The following is a 16531-nucleotide window of genomic DNA, read 5'->3' on the forward strand; positions in this document are numbered from 1 at the left end:
TCTCCAGTTGCCAGTGTTCCTCTATGCGGGTAGTATCCGCCTTCTCTCGTTTTAGGTTCGTCTGGCATTGCCTCCTCTTCCGTCTCTCGAGGCACACCCGTTTTTATTTATTTTCTTTTAACGATGGCAAGATCGGCGGTGTTTCTTGCTGAGTCGTGCGGAGAAGCTGCACCAAGCGCTGCTGCTCAATAAATGCGCTGGAAAACACACATGAAAGAAAATTAAAAAAAAAAGGGGGGGGGGGAGGGGAGATAGTAGAAGAGGCCATAGCGCTGCAATTGAACGGTTCATGCAAGAAACCTGCCCCGCACAATCACAGGCGAAGAGGTGTAGCCCCGCGCTTTTTTTTTCTGTGCATTAAATCTCTACTTTCCAAAGTATTGTTTGTGTCACCCCTTTTTCGTTGTCGTTTCCTTACGAATGCTTGTTTGTCAGCTTTTGCGTCTGCCTTCCCCACTCCCTCTGCCTTTTTGCCGAGCTCATCCTCTTGATTTCATCTTCATATTATTCTTCAGTCTATTTTTCATACGCGTTGCGGTGCCTCCCAGGCATGAGCTGGACTCGATCGCTGAGGGCTGCGTCCATTGTAAGACCTCTGTGTATATATTTCACAGGTTTACTCCCTTTCGGGGGCAAGGAAGGAAGGGGTGATTCACCTCCGTTCGCGACGAGCCGTGAATGGCGAAAGGCGAACGAGGCTCTCGCTGAGGCGAGTCGGGTCGCGAAATAGATTGGTCACAAAAATGGCGGACGGACGCCTCGGACTGGCAGGGGCATTTATCTCTGGCGGAAGAGCGATATGATGGATTGGCCCGAGACCGGACGACGGGCCACGCGAGCATCGGGATCACGCGCTCGCGCCTCGCCCGAAATCGCTCGCTCGCCCGGACCCGACTCGGAATCGTTCAAGCACGAGAAAAAGGGGGAACCGAATGCGCCATGATGAGGAAGACTGGCAGTGCGGAGCGAAATGTAGACGCAGATCTGAAGGATGAAGTGAGAAGAGATACACGCGAGGCGAGGAAGATGCTGAAGGCAAGAAGGGGGGGAATAGGGTGTCGGACGAAGTAGAGGTTGGTGAAAATGCTTGATAGCCTAAGCACCTGCAGATCGACAAAGAAAAGGGAAAAAAATTCTAGAAATATGATGAACGGATCTGAAAGGGATAAGTGGGGTGATAAAAAAGATGCTAAAGTACATGGAGATGTTGAAAAAAAAAAGATAGAATCTGTGAGAATATTGAGCTGCTTGCGATGCGTAGCTTAGCCGACACAGGTGGTGAAGGCTATGCAGGCGGCAGAGCACAAACAGAAGTGAGACAAAAAGCGGTAACGTATAAGCCTGTGTGAATAAGAGGATAGGCGAGGACGGAGAATCGCCGCCAAGGTGCGAAACTTCGATAGCGCTCGGAGTTGCGATAGCGTGGCACGAGAGACTTGAAATTCATTTTATGCGAATCGTTTCTTTCGTAACTTCTTATGGGGGAACTTTGCGAAATGCGCACTTTGAATTTTGTGAGATGACTTGACCTTTGCGGGAAATTCGCCGTACATTATTTTGTATTCATTTGGTACTGCCTTTACTGTACGTGTGCAGGGGAATTTACAAATATAAGTTTGTACATAGACAGGTTGATTTTTAGGTCGGTCTCCACAGTGTTCAGTATTGTGAATAATACTACAGTGAATAATACTACAGTGAATAATACTGTAGATGCGATTGAAAATTTAGTCTTTCTGACTTTACGTTGCCTTAAAAAATTAATGCCTGTATATGCTATAAGCAATGTCCGTTTTTTTGTTTACAGTTTTCCCCAAGATTGTGGCTTTCCCCAAGTGTGACCTGCTTGTCAAAATAATGCAACAGAAGTAAAAAAAATTGTTACTCCTACTTTTTTCAGAATAACATCCATCACGCCTTTAGTAGATGAAGTAAAGCGCAGGAACAGTGCCTCTCCCACGGAGAAAGAAACCATACATACCGAGTCGTAATAGCGTTGGCTACTTGTCACGTCGCGCGTGGGCGTCATGCGAAGAACGCCCTTCGCGTGTTCACCTGTCATTACGAAAAAGAACAAAAAAAGAACGATAGAATACCGGTGAAAATGCTGATTCTTTGTTTCCTCTTCTCTCCTCTATTCGCAGGTAAGCACACCAGCGGCGGTGTTCCTTCGTGACCACATGCCCACGGTTTTGGGGTGCGTCGTCCTCCGCCCGGGAATGCCAGGTGCGGCTGCAAGCGTGCTCTCCCATTCTGCCCGGAACTACACGGTGACCCACGCGTTTCCAAATGCCTTCCTCGACTGCATACACCATGGAGGTTATATACGCGGTTGCTTGTCCCATTACTTAACGCAAGCAGCCAGAGGGCTTGGTCAATGGGAAACGTGGCTGTGGAACGGCCGTAAAACGTAGCCATCTTTGCTTTATCGAAGCCAGCAGATAATGATCAGAAGGATAATGATAGGATAACGAAGACGTTCATTGTGCAGTTTTAACTGTACCGTGGTTCATTAGCGTGAGGCGCACTAAAATTAACGGGGACGTTTGAGCATAAGGCGTTACTAGCGCCTGAAAGTGTTTTAAAGGAAACAACGACTAAATGAACGTAAAAATTTGCTCACCCTATTCTGTGCTCTTCAAAAGTAATCTTGCTTTTTTTTAACGCTTTACCGTCGTGAATTTATAGCAACACGCCCGACTGGCACACATTGTAAGTGCATTGTAGTAACTACGATAAAAATGCATATATATATATATATATATATATATATATATATATATATATATATATATATATATATATATATATATATATATATATATATATAGATATATATATATATATATACATACATTCGGCTTCTTACTACAGTCTTATATTTTAGCATATTCTCGTTGACGAATAGAATGTCGTATTATGCGCATATACCAATAAACAATTACTTATTTTTCTGGAACTAAATTAAAAGTTCTCACTTTCACTGTTTAGTTTGCGATATCATTTACAATGTGTAGTTATGAAATGAGCTCAACTATTGAAATGTACTATGTTGATATATTTAACTACATTGCAGAGACTGTAATACACCGTCATGTCTAAAAAAAGAGTATGCATACCTTCTTTCCGTGAATTATTTCCATAATCTCGCACGTATGCGCCCAACATCGCTACGCTTTAATTCTCAATCCTATAGCCCGCTAAGAAAACAGTCATAACACGTTTAAGAAGCGGAAAAAGTAAATAGAAAATAAACGAAATCATTCGAAAAGATTATTTTATATGACTAGTGCACGGCGCGTGCCAATTACGGACTCTTTTTGCTTCATGTGCTACTGTGGAGCTGTTAATTGCATCTGCTTCGTGCTATCAACAACCTAACTTCACCTGTCTGCTTTTTAAAGTGCGAGATATCAGGTTGTTTTCCCAGGGTTTTCTAGAGGGCTTAATTAAAGGCATGCAGAAAACTTAGAAAAATAAACCAAATTTTACACATCGGCTCTGAGAGGAGTTAAAGAAAAAAAAAAGAAACCACCAGGAAAGTGGGCACTACACGTTGCCCAATAAAATTGGAGCCCGACGTCTGACTGTGAAAGATGGTGTTGCAACACAAAATCTTTCGACATAGTTAAATGAATAATACATTTTGAAACGTCATTTCAAAATGAGGACATCTTGAAGGCATTGAAGTGGTACCGCTTGTATTTTGCATTCTTCGCCTTAGTTGTTCGTGTCACAGTCATGTTTCGAACGATGCAGAAACGACAGAAAATTAACCTTCATGAAAGATGTCAGCAGAAACAACGTTAAAGGAACGTTGTAAATTGACACGAAGAGCTTTCATGACTCTGATCGGTGGAAGGGTATTGCGGCTCACGAGGGAATATACTTAAATTGTGTCCCAAACGTTTTTAGAAGAACTCAATACAAACGCTTCATTCAGAAATTCGACAGGGAGCAGGCGTCTATAGCGTTCCGACGTAGGACGACTTGGATTTATTGTTGGCACGGCGTGCAGCACTTGCTAGTACTTCGGAACAGAATCCACTGCACTAAGGAGAGAGAGAGAGAGAAGTAAACGTTTATTTTGAAACAGTGCCCCGGGCAACGCCCGGTGTCACCCTGAGGTGGGAGGGCCCCTTAGTCCAGGAACCCTCTGGCTTCTACTGCCCTCTTAGCCCTGGCGACGGGTTGTTGTTGATCTTCCAGGTCCTCGAGGGCGAGCTTCGCCTGTAAAAAAAAAAGGGGGGGGGGTCTTGTAATTGCGGTTTGTTCGAATCGTAAACACCTAAACTCAATTTGGTTAAACGCTCGTTAGGGCACAACGAAGAAATGTTTTTCTTCTCCGCTCTTTTTATTTTTCTTTCTCTATGGCCCGAGATCCAGCGTTCTTCAGTCAGAGCTCGTACGATTCAAACGAAGGCGCTGCAGTCATGAACAACTGAAGTTATACACAGCTGAGCTGTTTGTTATTCGCTTCTATTCTGTCGTATTTTTTTATATCACACTTTTCCTTACTGATCTCTCCGTTTCCGATGTTTCGGTACGAGCTTGTACATACGCATATGGGCGTCAGTCATGTTGCAACCGTACACATCCGTAGCGACATTGGCTCTGACTCTTTGAAATACGGCGAAATCGGACGCTAGTCTACAGAAGCCTGTCCTCTTTTTCTGCTTCCGCATCGCATCGCTTGCCAGCAAACTGTAGCTTTAACAGCGGCTCGTACTCATCTCTCCTTTGTTCCTTTCTACCACGCGCGTATGAGGAGCGAGAAAGGTCTATGCGATCCAGGCTCACCCTCAACTCAACGTCGGCGAACGTATAACCTAATTTCCGGAGCTCCCGCTTTTCCCTCGGCTCCTTTGTCTAACTCCTCGCATTCTTAGGCCTGCTTTCGTTCGCTTGTTTCCCGGTATTACTTTCGCATGTGCTCGGCGTTCGTCTACCAGTATACGTCGTTGTCGTAATCTTTCTGAGTCGTGGTTCCCTCGCTGCTCGTTTCCTCGTATACTCTCGTTGTTCACGATGAAGCCTTGCTCTCTTTGTTCTTTACCCGTCGTTGATAACAACGCTCTCTTCAATAACCGTTCGTCTCGGGTAGGAACGCTTCGAGACTTTCAGTTATAAACAGGACGCCCGTATTTTACGTGCTACTTGATTGTAGCAGCGTACGTCTGTGCACGAGGCTATCTGCATCGTCGTAATATCAGGTATTTGCGCAAACTCTTCAAAGCGCGGCCTCTTATACTAACGTTATATTGTTTTACACTGTTGCACGTTTTTCCGCGGAGACGGAAAGATCGGAATAGCGACCATAAAATTGAGGTCCTTATTCTGGACCAACACTCGTGGGAGCAAGCACGAAAACGAACGCCTCCACGTGTGGACTGTGGTTGCTTTATTCATTGCGCGGTTTTGACGAAGGCTTGAATGAGAGTGAAGAGTTGTGGCGGGGCTAGACAGCTATGGCCATACATGAAATGTTGAATTGCTTGCTTAAGCTGATGAAACTTTCGAAACAACGAGTTAGATTGAAGTGCACTTGCGGCGCATACATTCGGTTCATTCGTGGGTTAGTGACGCAATAAAGAGCAATGGCTATTAAGAGTAACACTTCTGTGCTATAAATCTGCAAGTTATTTGGTTTTGAGGATACTATGCCACTGTTTTTGTTTATTTCTGCAGATTTTTCTGCAATACGGTGGAGCCGAATATAGAGAGGTAGTGGTAGAGACAGGGGTGTCGGCAAATATTTTTATTATTTCGTGGTGGGGAGAGAGTAGGGAGGGAACGTCCTTGATGGAAGGGGTGCCGAGTAGGCAAATGGTCATTTTTAAGCTATGTATGGCATGTCGCAAAACAATTTTCGTTGGGGGGGGGGGGTTGAGAAGGGGGCATAGGGCCAGTGTGCCACCTCCTGGCTACGCCACTGAGAAGTGCCGATTATGGTGGTGACTATCTACCTTTCCTAGATGCCGCTTTATCAAAACAAGAAGAAAGAGAAATAATAAACGGGAGTGCTGCTTCAAATGTTTTTGTGCGTGGGTGTTTTTTTTGTTGCATTTGTTGTTGTAAAACGTGAATGGCTCAATCCTGGTGTATTTAACAGGATGTGCAATTCCATCAACTAATCTGAAGTATGCACGCAATGAGAAATTCCAAAATGGGTGTTATATTCATGGCTCTCGTTAGCGTTTCGGAATTTGTAGATTTTACACATTCACTTTGATTACATTATAAGTGGGATGCATGCCCATCATTCTTTTGAAACTTTGACTTTCGTCTTTCGAAATCTTACCTTGAGCCACGACCACAATACTCAAACAATGACTTCGCCTTTTTTAAAAAATTTACCGCGTCCTTAAGCGTCATCAATCAACTCTCCGATGGTAGAGAGACCCTCTTTAATCGTGAATATTTCAGGTACGGAATGAGCGCTCCGTCATTACTCTCAATTTCAGTGACGTGTACTTCGCTTCGTTAACAACCTCGGTATCGCTCATCGATTAACGAACGCGATCGTGGGTTGATTATTAAAGGGGCCTCATCTTTGCTCTTGCGTTTCCCTAAGCAAATTGCCCCTTCCCGACGCGCAATTTTTCTTCATGAATTCGTAACACAAGCGTGTTCATTTAGCTAGAAAACTACCTTGATTACCGTGCGCGCCGCTGGCGCAAGCAAGCGTCCCACTGCTTAACTATTGAATCGAAGAGTTATTCTTTGCATGGTCCCTTTTGTAACCCTTCGTCACAAAACCCTGGCTAAACTAAATATTAAAAACGTACACCGTATATGAAAAGTTATCGGGTGATCTTTGTTCATATGCGGTCGCAGATTCGTGGCTTTCGAAAGTCTCGATTCGAACAGTGAGACGACGAGAAGGGAAGGACATCGATGACATTGCGCAGTGTTTCGGGAACCGAGATATTGTAATTTTCCGCCATCAAGCGATCCGTTTCCCCGCCGACCTTCGACTGGGCGCTGCGCGCCGATGCGCGCAGCGCCGAGGTAAATGCGCGGGGTAAATTACGGCGCTTTTTCGATCGAAGCAACGGGGTTGCGGCGACGGTCGTCGGTGTATCGAGGGAATTTCGGACGCGTATAACAAAGCGTTGCGTACCGAAGGCAGGCGGCGGGAAGTGATGACGACGACTCATTGTTCCAGGAAGGCACCGTCTCTCGTCCTCATGGAAGCGTGGCTTGCTCCCTCGGACCGCCCGTAATTGCTGCAACAATTAGGGCAGTACTTTCGCAACGTTCGAGCGCACTGTGCGGTGCCGGGCGTATTATTGTGCGCGCGCGAATCGCTCTTGAAAAACTGTCTCGCCCGAATAATGTCGTCGTGACGCCTGGTAACGTCATCGATTCTGTTCGAACGTAAATGACAATTAAAACAACGGAGACTTCGGTCAGCCGAGGGTATACGCTTATGGCCGAAAAAGTTTGTAACGTGTTCGAGGTGAAGGGGTGAATGATTAGCTAAACGCCATATTCTGAAGAATAAACATTTTGATCCCTTTACGAAAGAGAATCGGAAGTGAGTATACATAATTATGTACAACGGAGGAAAACAACATGTACCCAGACAAACCAGGTCAGTTTTATCTTGCTGCCATAATGTAAGACAACATGACCAACGCCAAACCCAGAGAAGGGAATCATAGAACAATTGAGTAAACCGATTTATCAAATCACGTCACCAGTTTGGTCTCCTTATTATGGTCCTTGCTCAAAACATTCCCAGCGCAAGGAGATGAAACTTAATCGCAAGTCATATGCATTGTCGGTGCATAAAACGTACCTTTAAGTAATCATTCCCACAAATCAATACCGGAACACATACCTCGGGAACTGGCAAACAGTACATATATTTACGGTGCCAGTTCTTGGTGCTTGAGTGTGCGTGAGAGGTTGGGGAAAAGCAGGACACTCGCGAGCAACATTTTTGGAGGTATATACAGGACGTGCTTTGCGTTGCAACGTCCAGAATAATTATTCCTCTGTACTGGACCCCATAGATAAATAGGGCACACGAATGTCGAACTGCAGTCAATTATATTATGAAGTCCTAGAATAACGGAAAGAGCTGCTTGACTATGCGTGTCCTGCAGGGCAGGAACTTTACAAAAATGGACTCGTACATCGTCAGCAGACATTGAAAAAAAAAAACGCTGTAATTGTGCGTTTGATTTTTGTTATCTGTTCAGTCAACTCAGAACTACCTTAGCGCTGCCGGTGTCACCGTTTACGGTGTGCACAAGAGCGTGCTGTAAGAAACGCTTGATTATACAGACCATTTAGGCTTAGCCGCTTTGTTCGACCACGTTCGCATATTGATTTCTTCGGCCGAATCATGCAAAGCATCCATTTGTAGGGCTTAACAGAACACTGGAATACTTAAACAGAGGAAAGGGTTTAGCGCGATCAGCACTTGGTGAAACGCAGTCAGCGCGTACGTGTGTATACCATAGCGGAGCAGCACCGAGAACCCTATACGTGGTGGGTGAGGCGCAGAATCCGCTCACTAGTGAGAATATCTTAGCCCTCGGAATTAAAAGCGCTTGGGCGACGGCAACTCCGCGCGGGTACACCATATTTGCTCAGCGCGGGAATTGTTCGGAGACCTCTCCGGCGCCGAGTGCGAAGCGGGCACGGCCGTCTAGCTGTTCTCCACACTCTTTAAGTCCACTGGCAAACATGTTTGCAGGAGAACTCTGAGCAAACGCGAAGGCCAAGCGCCCCGTATCCGCGAGGCTCCGCAACGAGCTGCCGACTTCGCACCGTTCCTAGGCCGGACATGTCGGCGCACCCTTCGCTTGCGCACCTGAACTTTGCAATTCAAGAGGGTGGCAGCCGTCGAACCGTTGGCGGCCCGATGCTTCGTGGAATTCGGCCCGGGACTCGGTGGGATTCGCCTCATCAAGCCGTCGAGCGAATTCTCGCTGGCCGTTCGTGGAGGGATTAATTTGCATAGCGAGGCACGCAAAGATCGAACCGGATCTCCAAACGTATTCAGTGCGAACAGAATACGGTGCTCGGCGTGCTTAAAAACTTAGATGAAGTCCCGCGTTTGTGTAAACGAGGTTTGTTGATTTTGACCGGATTTAGGCGCGAGTAATCCAGAAGATAAAGAAGAAAAGTGTAAGTGTTGAGGAGACGGGCGCTCAGGAAGAGAAGTGACTCACTCTTTAAAACGACACGGTTCTTTTGTGTTTGTGTAGTAGAAAGTGTTATTTGTGGCACTTACGAAGGTATGGCGCTGACGACCCGCTCTACTACCTAACAGTGTACATTTGTTCACCGACCGGGCGTTAACTAAGTGTCAATGCTGAAGCAAATTCATAAAATTGCAAGGTGGCAGCACGAGCTGGAAAGGGAACGCGGTGAACATGATGCATGATGCACATATGGCACTGTTCTGTTCACTACACACTATAGAAAATACTGACGATAAAACATTGCAGCTCCATTTTGAGAGAGACAGTATATAGGAGAAGTAGGGAGGTTAACTAGACTAAATGCAGTTTGCTACCTTACATGTGGAGAGAGGGAAATAAGCGAGTAAAATAGAGGGTGAGAAAGATAGAAGGAGATGCACATTGCACTCCACACACACAATGGAGGGTGGTCATTCAGTGATGTTGCCTTCAAGAATTGTAGAAGGGCTGGTGTGGCTTTCTGGGCAGAGTCATTTGAAGACCACGCGCTTCTCCTTAGTAAAGCGACCATCATTCAACCTCTTCAAGACACCGGAGAGTCCGGCGATCTTGTTCAAAGTCGGCACAATAGCACAAGACGTGGTCAAGAGTTTCTACGCGGTCGTGGTTGTCACAATTGGATGAGTCAGCCAAACAAATGCGATAGCTCAATAAGTTGGTATAAAGGCTACGACGACCCACAACCGACACAGCATTGGAGCGTTGTCGCGACATCTTTGATGGCAGGTATAGTTGAAATAATGAATAGAATTTATGTGGATGATGAGTTGAGTTCAGTGGTAAATTCCTGTGCGTAGACGTGCGATTATGCGCGATGTGGTGAAATTATTTTGGAGTGTCAACTCTTGACAGGGGCAAGAGCAGTGTGGGTGCTCCACCGTGGGTATGTCTGGCAGCGTTATCGGCAAGGCGGTTACCACTGATCCCATAATTCACTCATAGCCAAACAGCTAGCTTGTCTACAGGCAGAACTAAAGAGGTGATATTAGGGGCTTGTTGCGAAACCAAATGAAAAGGGTTATGGCGAATTGGCACCTCTTCATAATAAAACACTGGTCGTTCTTCAGTAATGGTAGGTAAAAAAACTGGGAGACGACTTTAAATCTTAAGAAATAATGAGAACTATCTTTTTTCGTATGTGGGCACGCGCCCAATTTCAGTCAAGATACTAAATATATCATACATACAAACGCACGCGAAGAAATTGAGAAAAGCATCATGTCATTCAGCGTATCAGTAGTCCACGTGGAAATCTTGCCTTGTGCCGCAGCTCTGGGACGTCAGAAAGTTCACAACCAGCAGTTACAAAAATAGCTGTCGTTACCATTCAGTCTACAGCGGCACATTTGGCGTATATGAATGACACGTTTGATGTTTCTAATTTCCAAACTCGGAAAGTCTTGACGCAAGCACGCCGTCAGCAAATCACCGAGAAAGACATGTCGAAAAAAGCTTCCTTATCTCCCGAGTTCTGCTTCGTCTCCACTGACTAGGCAGCGTACTTTACTTTCGATATCGTATATCGGATTACGCCTGGGAGCGCGGACTCCTCCTGGCCGCACCTATATTGGTCTGCCGCCTGTAATCCTTTTTCTTGCCGCACAGGGTTCTGTCTCCGCACGCAGAGGATTTTCCGCCTTCGTTTCTTTGCAGTGCCACTCTTGTCGTTCTTTCAACGCAGCACTGTAGGTATAGCACACCGCTGTTGCCCACTTGCCATAACGAAAGGTCTTCGAGGGTGTGCTGTGCGAAGCGGGTATACTGAACTTGGCCATTTGAGCCTTCTATCGTCAAATATATGTCATGCGCTTTACGGGATATTTGCTAGTTTTGCTATTTCGTCATTCGACTGAACCCTGATCTCTTCACCCACTCCTTCCTTGCTGTTGTTATTGTTGTTGACGTCAGCAGATAGTTTACTGGCAGGTTTGCGCTTATTTATTGTATATTTTAATCTAGCGGACAACTCCTGCATTTGTCGGTTACTTAGCAGCCCTTGACAGCCAACCCTTTCGAGTGGTCGTCAGAGTAATGAAAGAGCAATCTTGTTTGCGAAAAATCCCTGTGCGCAGCTCTAGCTTGAACCTGCCAGCTATACTTCCCTGTGGGAACATGGGGTCCACATTTTCTAATGTCATTTCTGAGGCTGAAGACATGGCTCGCTGATACGTCGCTTGAGTTCAGCTGACACCTGAGACACGTGGCTTGAGCTTCAAGTCGCGGGACAGCAAGGCCCCTGTTTGGCAAACAAGGCTGTCAGGCGACTCATACGTATAAGGCTTTCCGGTAGTTCACTATTGACGAGGGCCGGTATACAGGTGACAGGGATTACAACACAGCTCGAAAGAGGTTCTTTCTACGTGGGAATGTTCTGATAAATTCTTTCGTTGGCTAAAAAAAGGGGGGGGGCAAAATATGGATGTCCAACAACATGTTTTGTCACGATAACTCTAAATACCTGAAGAGTGTCCGTGCGCTCTCTAATATTTCACTGCATCTTGCATCACAATTGCTACCCGACAACATTTTTTTCTTGGATTGTGAGGGGCGCAACATAGAGATAGGTACATGTAGAGCAGGGAAATACCTAAATGGTTCTTAAGCTTATATCGACGAAATGTGTTGGGACAAATTGGAAAGAAATACGCAGTTGGTAAGTTGGACTCTGAAAAAACAAATCCACCTAAGTAAAATTGGGAGGTGTTTCGGGATACGTCAGTGTGTGTTTGTATTCGATTTGTAACTAGCAGCGACTTAAAAGGAAATGAAACAATATTATGAAATCCAGGATGTTGTTTCTTGAAAAACTTCGGGACTACTGACGTGGTAAAAACCAGTTCTCTTTAGGCTATTGTTTAGGATGCGTAAAATAAGAACCATCGGGAGTCGGATGAACTATCAAACGAGAACAATAAGTTTCTCGCACACAGTGGATTGCTATCTCGATAGGGCTACACGCACGCGTGCACACGCACAGACGCACGCACGCGGCGAGAAAGACGTTAAGAGGGATAGCGGGATATTTCGTCAAATGTATACAAAGTCAACTGCCGAATCGATAAAACGGGCACCTGATATCCACATCTTTTTCGCGCTTGCTCTTTTTAACGACTGCCGCTTTCTTTTTTTCTATGCGCGTCCATTTGGGCGCAGCTCGGAAGGTTGGCTTCTTTCGCCAGCCCGCCGAAAGCGTGGCTGTTACCCAAACGCAGCGTCGTAAAACGGAACGATGCCATTGAAAGAGAACCAAACACAGAGATGGCGAAGCGGCAGCAAAAATGAAAGGCAGAGGAGTAAGAAAAAAAAATAACGTGCAGCAAAAATGAAAGAAGCACGGAGGGAAGACGGCGGCTAGGGACTCGCAACCAACGCCGGTGCTCGATGAAAATACGCTGTCGGAGTAAAGGCGACCAGTTCGAATATATCGCTGGCTCGAAGCCGCCTGCTGTGTATCTGCAGCAGACCGCGTGCGCTCATTGCTTCGATGTGCCAAAAAGCCGGGAGGGGGAGAGTCCTATAAGAAGCAGAGAAGCGGGCCGGTGGACATCGTCCATCCCGAAGAGCGAGAACGCAGATGGGCTACAGCCATCCTCACAGCAGTACTTAGGCCCTTCCCCCGTCCGCCATCACCTTCACCTCCATTGGCACACACCCTTCCGCGCTCATCGCGGCAGTCAGCAGGAATACGAATATTATGCAGCTGGCTCCCGTGCACGCTCGAGTAAGCGAAAAACAAGGGGCACCGAAATAAAAAAAATGGTAAAGGAAAAATGAAATTTGGGATCCGTTCACTTTTTCGTTTCTCTACAGCTGTTTCGGGGCCAGAGGAGCGTCTTACGGCAGCACGCGCTTAAAAAATCGCAACGTCAAGGAGAGTGCGGCTGCACTCTCGGCCCACGCGGCTCGGAGTCGGCCGAGCAACACCCGGGGAAGCGTGAATAACCGCGCACGACAAACGGGGTGATAACGGCGAGAGGCGTTATATAGCACGCGCTGTAGGAGGCGCACACGAAGAAGCACTGGAGAATACGTGCGCTCGGCTCCGAAGGAGTACAAAAAAATAAATAACCGAAGCGAACGTAAAAGAGAGAAAGGGAAAAGAGAGAGCAAACGGAATGAATGCAGCAAAATTGAGCCCGTATATGGTCGAGTGGAGTGGGACAGGCGGATGCTTTATGCGGACTATTTGAACAGAATTGCGGGAGCAGATGATTTAGAGTGGACGCCCAGTATAGCGTTGCTTATTCCGACTCGGGGCGTGCCTGGACTGAACGAGCCGGGAAAATAAAGTCATGAAAACAAAAAGAAAAGGAAACGAAACAAAACGAAACTAAAATGGAAGCGACAGGGCCTCTTCGGAATAAACGAGCCAACAAAGCAAGCAGCAGCAGAGGAAGACTGTCCTGCATGCGCGGGGAAATGACCACGAGAAAGAGCCATCGGGGCGAGGGAGAAAAGCGAGCTGCGAGGGCAAGAAAGCGGAGCAGGAAGGTGGAGGTACCGAGGGTATGGAGTACACGGAGGAGGATGAAAGAGGGACATAAAATAAGGAAAAGGGGCAGAGCGCATCTCATTCGAGGTCCCTTTACCTCGCGCGCGAGCCTCACTTGGGTCTGGCTGGATCCGAATGGAGGAGCAGCATCCTTGGTGGCGGTTCCGTTTTCAATTGGCACACTCTCGGGCACCGCAGCACTTCCCCTCTACCACGCTGCCCTCACTCTCTGCGTGTGTTCGTACGGCCAGACACGGGCTTCTCGGTATTAGCCCTCCGGGGATAGGAGAGAAAAAGAAAGGGTGAGCTTCCCTGTAGTGGCTGCGCAGCTGCGTGGGAATCTGCGCTGGCTAGGCAACAAGAAAATAAAAAGACAGAATCGAAACTGGAGGAGTTACTGCAACACGACGAAGAGGTAACAAGTAAATGAAACGTGCCTTCTAGTTTTGTGTGTGCGTGTGTGTTTTTGGGCAGTGGTATTGCAGCTACTCGCCTTACGAAAGACACGAGTGATGCTGGATTGGAGTAATGGTTTCAAAGTGGACGGTGGTTGGATGGAAAAGCCATAAATGGATAGAAAACAGCTTTGACGAAGCGTCTTAACCGATGGTTTACTGGCTGTTCGTTCTGCGGCAGTGGAAAATAAGTGACTAGGGGCCTGCAGCTTCTAGAACCAGGGTTCTGAATCGAAACCTTCCCTTGCCCGTGTTCGCTTAAAATTTTGAAATGGGAGTCATTTGAGAGATTTGAAAGCAGAGTTGTGCTCGTGCTTTTCGTAAAACTCATAGCGAAAATTGTTCAGAGTTCCTACAGACAAATTCTGTCTTCTTCTTTTTTGAAGGCAGCAGAGTGCTACTTCAAAATCCTATTCTTACGAAATAGTAGAGGTTTTGTGGAAACTGGATGTTGATATTCATACACACCCCTTTTCTTATTACATACATACATACATACATACATGCATGCATGCATGCATACATACATACATACATACATACATACATATATACATACATACATACATACATACATACATACATACATACATACATACAACCATACATACATACATACATACATACATACATACATACATACATACATACATACATACGTACATACATACATACATACATACATACATACATACATACATACATACCCCGGTAATGTTGGAGGAAGGTGAGGCGCCATATCACTGAAAGAATGGCTAGCAAGAGAAGGAAGGCCTGAAGTAGAGGTTAATAGAGACTGGCAGATAGACACCAAGCTATTTGGAGGCACAAGATCAAGTTTATTGCCGCAAGAAGAAAAGGCGATTGCAAATTGCCGATGGTAGAATGCATATGATCATCTCAATACGATAGGAAGAACCTAGAAATGAGACGCCTCGAGATTCAAGGCATGTTAGAGTAGCGCACAGGTTAATGTTCCTTCTAAATGCCCCGCCTGGGCTACCCATCCCGTCAATGAGGGACCTCTTCCAGTAGCGCATTTCTTGTCAAAGCTGAAACTGCCCAGATGAACACACAAAACCATTATCCTGAAAAAGCAAACAGAACTCTTCAAACGAAACCACCAATTCAAACAGCGGTATAAACGTGTCTGGTGGAAAAAGTGCGTTTGCTGAAAACGGGAAAGGCAGCGGTGGCCTCGGGAAGGACGACGGGAGCGGGGGAAGCCAGTCGACAAACAGGAAGACGGAACCGCAAGGCAAGACGCCGAAACAAAGCAAACGAACAGTGGCACCCCCAAGCAGGCGCGCACACAAACAACACGCCACCTTCCTTCCACGGGGCCAGCTTAGGCGGTGGTGGGAGCGTCCGCGCGATGCTGAATTCGCACTAAAACATTTTGCTTGCGAATGTAAGCATTCCCATTCGGCTTGCGCACCACCGTTACTTTTCCCATCGGGATATACGAGTTTGTATCATGTATATGATCATGAGACCGCCCTCTACCCACCTTTTTTTTTTCTTTTTTGTCTTCTCGCTCTTGTGTTTCACCCCGGTCGTGACAGCCTCACTGACTATACGAACCGCCTAGTTTTACTGTTCCGTTTTTTTTGACCTCGCGGAAACTGGGGACGGCGTATTGCGCCTTTGGCGCCTCGGGCGGGGCCTTTTCTTGCGGGCCATTGATACCGGGCTGGAGGGATGGCCGAAAACACGCAGGCCCTACGCGCGCTACGGGTTTTCTTGTTGTGATGTGATGGGGTGTTGAGGCGGTGAAGGAAGCTGGGGGAAAGAGAGAGCCCAGAAGGAATGAAAGCGCTGAGGTGCGAAACGTCGATGCCAAACGCAGGTCCCTGAGCTTTTCGATTCCTCTTTTTTTATATTTTTCTTTGCTTTGCCTGCGTATTCGGCATGAGACGGCGGTGAGACGAGATTGCTCCGAAAAGGCATTGACATCTTGCGCTTTCGTCGTATAGCATTCCCGTGTTTTAGTCTTCTTCTTTATAGCTTTTTTTTCAACTCGCGACTTTCCCAGAGGGCTGAAGCATTGATGCTAAACGAGCCTGGCACATATCAGAAGTGCCTGTCACCGGAAAACACAGAAACTTCGCACGTGCTCTTTTTTTTAAGCATATATAGTAAAATATATGTTTGTGATTAGGGAGAGAGATACGAGCTGCCAGCGGTGAAGTATGCGCCGAAGAGCCTGTTTAGAAAAAAGTGTCTTGATAAAAAGTACATGGGCGTTACTCGCGCAGAAATCCACATGGAGAGATATGTCTTTGAATGGGGGTCAGTGTATCTACATCCGAGTTCTTTTTCCTGCCGTCACTCTAAGTTTAGTATTTGAATAGGAAGCCGAA

The 16531-nt window shown here is 46.4% G+C and overlaps 1 protein-coding gene across 6 annotated transcripts in view; it reads left to right on the plus strand.

Moving 5' to 3' along the window:
* The window catches only part of LOC119172207 (hemicentin-2), a 257298-nt gene that overhangs the window by 61137 nt on the left and 179630 nt on the right, over window positions 1–16531 (plus strand). The window lies entirely within an intron of this gene.

Source organism: Rhipicephalus microplus, chromosome 4 (genome assembly GCF_043290135.1).
Source record: "Rhipicephalus microplus isolate Deutch F79 chromosome 4, USDA_Rmic, whole genome shotgun sequence".
NCBI classification, from domain to species: domain Eukaryota; kingdom Metazoa; phylum Arthropoda; class Arachnida; order Ixodida; family Ixodidae; genus Rhipicephalus; species Rhipicephalus microplus.